General features: G+C 30.3%; 1 long non-coding RNA gene across 1 annotated transcript; it reads right to left on the reverse strand.

Moving 5' to 3' along the window:
- Positions 1 to 804: 804 nt before the first annotated feature.
- Positions 805 to 2,200, reverse strand: LOC142236429 (uncharacterized). Its single transcript, XR_012722027.1, has 4 exons — positions 1,960 to 2,200; positions 1,248 to 1,321; positions 1,088 to 1,180; positions 805 to 1,017 (listed from the first exon to the last, which is right to left on the reverse strand). It is a non-coding gene; the product is annotated as an uncharacterized LOC142236429 (long non-coding RNA).
- Positions 2,201 to 8,768: the final 6,568 nt, after the last annotated feature.

Genomic DNA, 8,768 nt, shown 5'->3' on the forward strand with positions numbered 1-8,768 from the left:
AAACCCTAATATATGGTTCATGGTGGTGGGTATTTAAGATTCGGCCCGGCCGAACTTACTGCTGTATATACTTGTTTTTATTCATTTCTTTTAGTAACCAATTTTATTTCGTGAAATTGACCAATCAATCCCATCAACTCCATCATTTTATCAAATATGTAAGAATATGTTTGCAACAAAAAAGTGGGTACCGTATTGATTTTTTAAAATTATAATTTTTTTCACTCCTAGTTTTCTTAAAACCAAGAGCGGTATGGGTTTGTTGGAAGATTCACCTTGAAGTTGCGAAGTGGCGTTGGCATTAAATTGTATTTTTGTTTTACCTGCCTTTTTCAGTTTGAACCCAAGTACACCGAAAAAAAAGTTTACTATTGTTTACGAAAAATGAACTAACCCATAGTAAGAATGACCATGATTTGGCGCCAAAGATTTTTTTCATCTAGATAAGTTCATGATTTTCTTATAAATAAGTTTATGTATTGCATCGTATTTTAGTTCATTCTTACTACGCTGAGGGAAGAATGTACTTACACTCATTCAAAATATTCCTGCTATCCGGAAAAATGAACAAGTTTTTGGGAATCCTATATTTAGAAATTGGTTTCAAATAAACTATTTATCAGTATAATTTTCAAAGAAGTAAATAAATTTAGGAATTAAAGGTACAACAAGCCTGTATACAACTAAGAAATTTTTCGTACAATATAAGACAATTTTTCATAACTACCAGTATTTTATTTCAAACAATTATTATTATATTACATAAAACTATGGCTTATGATATACAATAAACTAAATGTTTTTATTTGTACGCTGTATGTTGTTACTTTTCCGTAGTTAGTAATTGCTTCTTCAAAAGAGTAATATTCTATGTTAGTAGAATGAAACTAATTAATATCAATTTCCATTTTCTATCCATATGAAAGATATATGCCATAAGTTGCTATTTTCATTTCATTTTTGTCCAATTTCACCGATTTCGCTAGTTTTTGTTGTGTGGATTTGCGTCATAAGCCTCTGAAGTTAAAAAGGTATATGAAATATAAAAATATTATCAAATTCTATGGTATTTTGATCTTTAACTTACAAGAGAATTTTCTTAGAGCCAATAGGGATATCAGCTTAGATAGCATTAAACAGTAAGAAGATTCCAAAAAATACCATTAGATTTGCTGTCATCCTGCAAATGAAAATTATTTTTAATAAATAGGAATTTTGGCTTTATTACAAATGGACGAAAAACTTACCACATTGAAAAAAATCATCCAATTACTACATTAGTGGAATCATATCCATGCACAAATGGGACATTTTTGAAATCCTTCTCAGAATATAAATGAAATAAAAATATTATAAAATTAGATATAATTTCCACTTGTCAATATAGCATTTAGTATTTATGGTGGATATTAAGTTCGAGTTTAGTGGATAAAATCCCAATTTTTCATGATTAGTTTTCTTTAGAAATACATGGGAACAAAATTGAACCGTTTTTGTGTTCATTTAAAATTTATATCAAATTTTTTGTAATTTGAGGTTGCTGAATCCAAATTTACACTTGTTTTTTTAAGAGCTCAACTTTTTGAGATATACGGTTATGTTCAAAATTAAGGGACTTCCGCTATATATATTGGAATAACTTGAAAACCATTCATCATATTAAATTAAAAAACAGCGTTCTACATAAGCTTAAAAACTATTTTCTGTTCTTAATCGTGTAATCCATTTAAAGAATATAAACTTTATAAAAAACTTGTTTCGAGCTATTCTCCATCAAGTTATATTTAAATTTGCATCGAAGGCGTATAATTTTATACTTTTCTTACTGATTTATTTCTGATTTTAGCACCTAAACTCGAACTTAGTACACACCTTAAGGACTCGCTATAACATAAAAATATAGACTCAAAAAATTGTACTGTGATCCAGATGTAGAGTAAATATAGATCATTTTATTACCACTCATTATGAATATTTTTATGTAAACCAATTTAAAACCGCACTAATTTTAAATTATTAATAGAAATATACAGTTTCTTAATATGTGATTTATTTTAGAGTTATTTATTTTTTATCAATATAAAGTGTTTTTGTTTTCTCTAACATCACACCATTCACTTATCAGTTTCTAAAATGTTACGAAATAAATGTATTTTTATTAATAAACACAAATACCGCACGCAAGCGCACCACGTGTGCGCTTCATAAATGCATCAACAGAACTGAATGCACCAATAAAACTCAAAGACACAAATAGTCATAAAGGACACATATGTAAAGAAAAACAACTACACACACACATGATCCCTTTCTGATCTCGCTATTGCAACAAAACAACTATCACCACAAAAGATACCAACAACACACATTCCATAACATCATCGCAATAACAAACACAAACAAAAAAAAAAGATGATGCAATAATTTCATAATTTCTTCTCACTTCAATTTCCAGTATCACGTTTATTGATTAGTTGGTATTCTATCTATAGGATAAGGTAAAATATATTCAAAATTTACGAGGAATCCATAAAAAATGATATACACCCGTCAAGGATTAAATTAACTACTTTTTATTCTACTTTATCTAAAATTTTCAATGTGAGGAAATATACTCCAACTTATAGTAAAAACCGAAATAAGCTGTAGGAAGCCGCCCTACTAATCGGTACTGTGGTTAAGTTAATTTTTACTATAAAAATTTTTTTCCATACAAAAATTTTTCTTAATAAATTGTCCACATTTCGTAGTAAGATTTTTATATTGCCTATGTCTTTTTATAATACAATCAACGATGCATTAACTATTGTATTGGAAATTTATTTAAGGAAAAATCCGTTCCATTTCGTAGTTAGTGAACTAAAAAACATTTACTGAATTTTTATAAGTTTTCCTTTAGCTAAGTTAATTTTCGCAGTGGTTACGAAAAATGAACTATATTACAGTAAATTTTTTGAACTATGTGGAAGTTAAACTGGTCCTAAAATTAACAAGACACCTTTTTTTCTGTGTAGAGAGCAGTATATCTGATATATAAACTAATGAGCTGAATTATGTAATGGTAAAAAAGTTCTTTTTTTTTTGGATTTAAAAATATGAAAAATATCCGAAAATAATAAAAATATGTATTTCCCATTTATATATTTTTTCTATTTTTAGAATTTGCAAAGTATCATCAATATAATAACAAATATTACATTACTTTCCCATTATTTTTGTCTATGATTGGTTCAAATTTTAATAGACGATTTCAATGTGCGGAAATTTTGGAAAGGAATTGTTACTAAAATTAAATTACAGAGCTCCTTAATACACCTTTTTATGCTAAAAGACTACAACTGCAAAAGAAGATTATAAATCTGCAACCTCGAACTAAGAATTGAACTTGATATTCTATGCAGGTAATGTTTAACAAAATTAAATTCGAATTATTCTGTTTACTTTCAGAAAAACTAATTTAGCTTACAGGCTGCTGATTTATTGGAAATCTAGGCGCATCTACATATTAAAAGGACCATGCTAACATGGTTATTATTATAAGGAAGATAATGATTTATATAATTTATGTAATTGTATTTGTAAGTTATGTTAGAACAAACCACAAATGACAAGAACCAAATTTATTTGTCTATTGCATAATTCAAAAAATAATAAAATATTAAATATGTTATATAAGAAACACATATTTTCTTTTATTTCAAATAAAATTAAATACGATTTTGGGGTCGCAATATATAAATTTTTGATTGAAATTTATAGCCAATTTCAATTAATTATTTAATTGAACTAATCAAATAGTTGATTGTTTTTTGTCGCGAAATTAATTAAAATTTTAATTGATTCAATTAAAACTGTGATTGAATTTTATGTTAAAAATCAATCACGTTTTTAATTGATTCAATCACACAATTAATTGATTCCGCGACAAAAGTCAATTAAATTTTTAATTGAAAATCGTGTTGGTTTTCAATCAAAATGGGTGATTGATACTATCATTTTCGTGATTGAAGACATTTCAATTAAAAAAATGATTGAATCCGCGATTTTCGTGATTGAAATCAAAAAAATTTTTTTGTGTGTAGATAGCATCAGGATTCGCTATAGAATTTAATGACATTTGTCTTGAATCTATGATTGTTTCTTATGATTTGAATGTGATTTGGGAGTTGGTTCCAGAGACGGATAGTTCGTATCAGGAAATGTTTTTCAGATAAACTACGACGATGTCTTAGTTGTATAATAGTTCTACCCCGAGAAGATCTGGCAAAATTCAGTTTATTGTATAAGTATGTTGGCTTGCATGTGCTTATTATTTTATGTAAAAACATCAGCGACTTATACATTAGATATTTTTCAAGAGGCAACTTCAGGACATGCGGCGAAAGATGAGAGACTCTGTCAAATTTTCTCAAAGCATACACATATCGTATAGCATAGTTAAATGTTGTTTGCAGTTTTCTGTAGTGCGAAGCATTACAGTCCGCAAAAATCCCAGCGGCATAAAACAATGTACGAAGAATATAGCTTTTAACAAGAAGTAGCCTAATATTCAGAGGTGTATACTGTTGGGTTGTCCACAAATTACGAATCATAGAGTATAATTTTCCACAAGTAGCAGTTATATGATCAGACCAGATAAGATTTTTGTTGAAAATAACTCCAAGGTTCTTTGCTTTGTCAACAACTTCTAGGAGTGACGTTCCCAATAATAGTTGTATATTGGTTCCAACTTCAACAGATTTATTACGGATAATTATTGCTTTTGATTTGCTTGGATTAAGCAGTAAACCGTTATTTGAAGCCCAATACTGAATTCTAGAAAGATCTTGATTGATATTAGACACACAGGTTTCTATAGATTCCAGGTGGCATGATGAATATAATTGATACATACATTTGAATATTCGAAAATTTCACTTGATCAGGCAAATCATTGGAATAAATGGAGTATAGAAGAGTGCCAAGAATTGATCCTTGAGGAACCCCTCTATTAAGTGGCAGTAAGGAGGAGTTGTATATTCCGTTGGTTGTAAACTGTGATCGCATTGTGAGGTATGATGATATTAGGCGCACAGCGGTCGAATCAAAGTTAAAGTTATATCTCAGTTTATTACATAGTATTGGATGCAGGACACTCTCAAAGGCTTTTGAGTGATCAAGGAGTATGAGAAAAGCTATATCACCATTGTCAAGAGCAGACCGTAATGTTTCCACGACATCAGTAAGAGCAGGCCTAAATCCAGACTGTCGTGTGGTTAGAAGGTTTTTCTCATTCAGGTAGTTTTGGATTTGAATATGAAGAATTTTCTCTAGTACTTAGGATAGATGTGGTATTACCTTTTGGTATAAGAATAATTGTTGCAGTTTTCCATGCCACGGGGAAAGTGCTGGTCATAATAATGCAGTTATAGATATGAGTGATATATTGCAGAGTGTATGGTAGAATAATCTTGATGAATTTGGGATCAATTTCAACACAGCCAACGGAGTTGGATTTAATTGACATACAGCTGTTGTAAACTTCAACTTGTGTTACAGTATATGTTTTTCCTAATTTGGGCAAAAATGGTCAAAATACCCAAATTTTCCTTATAAAATCGCCACTGCTAAGTGGAAAACTTGTAAAAGTGCCTCAAATTTTCCTTTACTTCTAATACATATATATCGGCCAATAAATCATAAATACACATTTGCGAAGTTGCCTCAAAATTGGTTCAGATTAAAATGTTTTCCATATATATTTGTTTTACTAACATAGTGTACCATCCCAGGGCATTTGCCGACTTATATTATAAGTCTATAGATTATAAATTTTGTTCAGATGGAGTCAGATTTAAATGTATGTATTTGGGATAAAAACCTTTATATATAGCACCCAACACATTTGATGGATTTCATATAGAAAATGTGGATTTACAAAGTGGTGCAGGGTATAATATGGTCGGCCACGCCCGACTTTCCTTACTTGTTTAGTGTATAACCATTAGACCTGTCCAGGAAATGTATGAGATTTTTTAAAACACAAATTTTTTAATGAGCACTTACAGTTTTAGAATCTCTCAATGATTGTAATAAAAACTGTGAAAAAAGATTTTGAAAAACTTTTGCCAAAAAGTTGCTCAACGCGGTTGAAGTCAGGATTTTGGCAATTTTCGAAAATTTTAAAGATATACGTACAAACAAAATTTTAAATAATTTATTAGTAAATATAAGAAATATCTAAAAGCGCAATCTTTGAGCTAAATGCTCAAGCAAATAATAAAAAATTCAAAACGTGAAATTTATTGAGCCGTTTGCTTGCTGTAGCCTCTGGAAATCAAAAAATGCAGAAAATTTCCGCATTTTTTTTTTTCAATGCATTATATTTTTTCGAAAAAAAGAATTTATATACGTTTGCATATTTTTTATATATTCTTGGAACAATAAGGTATAAGTGAGACTTTCATAAAGAAATTAATTTTTTAGCGACTAATGACACATCAAAAATATTCTTAATCTAAATTTTTTTATACCTTATTGTTCCAAGAATATATAAAAAATATGCAAACGTATATAAATTCTTTTTTTCGAAAAAAATATAATGCATTGAAAAAAAAATTGCGGAAATTTTCTGCATTTTTTGATTTCCAGAGGCTACAGCAAGCAAACGGCTCAATAAATTTCACGTTTTGAATTTTTTATTATTTGCTTGAGCATTTAGCTCAAAGATTGCGCTTTTAGATATTTCTTATATTTACTAATAAATTATTTAAAATTTTGTTTGTACGTATACCTTTAAAATTTTCGAAAATTGCCAAAATCCTGACTTCAACCGCATTGAGCAACTTTTTGGCAAAAGTTTTTCAAAATCTTTTTTCATAACTCTTATTACAATCATTGAGAGATTCTTAAACTGTAAGTGCTCATTAAAAAATGTAAACTTTGGAAATCTGGACAGGTCTAATAAACATGCTAACAAATATAATTCGAATTTTATATGTACAGATTTTCATAAATTTTTGGTCTTTCGATATATCAAAATCCCTAAACCACTATGTCACCCTTCTCCTGACATGATCCATACCGGGGTGAGTTAAACCAATTTACTTCACTGGTATGTTCTAACTGGTTCTTAGAAATTTTAATGCTTTAATATTTAAGGCCAGAATATACACCTGCCTGCCGCCTTTATAAAACAAAGACAAATGTGGCCAATCAATATTTGATCATTATGTAACGGATTGCATGAGCGTGTGTGTGTGTGTGTGTTTAGCCTTAAATTACTAACTAATCGAAACCTTAACCAACAAACCAATTGAAGTTAAAACGAAAAATCCTATGAATTTTTTATGATTTGTGTTGCTTTCTAATGACGAGACGATCCATCCATCATCTATCGCTATTGGCTTGCAAGCCAATCAGGAAAAATAATTGAAATGAAAATTGCATTGCACACGTCTCCGGCTAAAATGAAAGCCCAGTTGATTTTCTGCCGATGGTGCTGTTGCTACTTTGCTACTTGCGGAAAACGCCAAAGGGTTAATTGGGCCAAAACAAATACTCGACGTAGCCAATATAGTCAATTGGCAGTAGTTACACAAAATTGTGTTGAGTTATATGTCATTGTCTGCAATTAAGGCTCCAACGATGATGATGGTGATCGGAATGGTGAAGAAGTCGGAGGACAAATTGGAAGAATAGTGACAGCTGTTGTAGCTGCTTAGTCTGCTGTCGAATGCAACGAATCAAACAATGCACAGCTGTTTGAGTCAACAAAAATTGATTTAAGGACATTCAACAAACCAGTGTGTGTGTGTGAGTGTGTGAATGAGTGAGTTTATGTGTGTGATTGTGTTTCGTAGCATGGGTGTGTATCTCACAAAGTGAGTTTGGCGAGGATATAGGGTAGAGTTCAAGCTTTGGCAAAATAAAAACACAAAAAAAATCTAAACGACAGCAACCTACCAATAACAACAACAGCTGAAACAACAATCAAATACAATTGGCAACTGTTAATAAGTAACTAAAGTGCAATTCTAAAATGTTTACAAAACGAATGATAAAACAAAACCGTAACCCCCCCACCCATGGATTGAATTACGATAACAAACAGTGGAGACAAATGTTAAATCTACGACTATCTCAAACAAGTAAGGAAAATCTAAAGACGAGCAAGGCCGACTATATTATAATTTATATCATTCTGTAGATCTACGTTTTCAATCCTTCAAAATATTATACTCTTAACCGATTGGACAAATCTGTACCGTTTTCGACAAACATTTTTACGCTCCTAAAACTCTGTACACTTAAAATTTAAATCTACTAATGCCTTGGGAGGGAGAACAATCTTTGTAAAAACAAATAGGAATATTCTATAGTCGGGCGTGGCGACTATATTATGCCCTGAACCAGGGCTCCAGCATTTCTTATTAGCCTCGACTCCGAGTCCGGAGTCGACTCCAGGTGGTGTACCTAAATCTCATTTTAACAGTATTCCAATTGTAATTTTAAGGTGTAGTGTTCCAAAAATAGACTGATATTAGTATTCTATTTTGCCACATGTGTTTATATGTCCTAAAGAACCCTAATTTTGAATTTTGATACGACTCGACGACAAATCTCAGCATTTCAGGGATGTTAAGAACTCTACATTTTAATGTCAGGCCAATAAATTAAAATACGAGACAAGACTATATAGAGACCACATCACACTATAGGTAGATAACAGAAATCTCCAGAATATGTATTTATAAAAACAAAAATTTTAAAAAAAATGATTAGGTTTC

This window comes from Haematobia irritans, chromosome 4, assembly GCF_050003625.1.
Source record: "Haematobia irritans isolate KBUSLIRL chromosome 4, ASM5000362v1, whole genome shotgun sequence".
NCBI lineage: Eukaryota > Metazoa > Arthropoda > Insecta > Diptera > Muscidae > Haematobia > Haematobia irritans.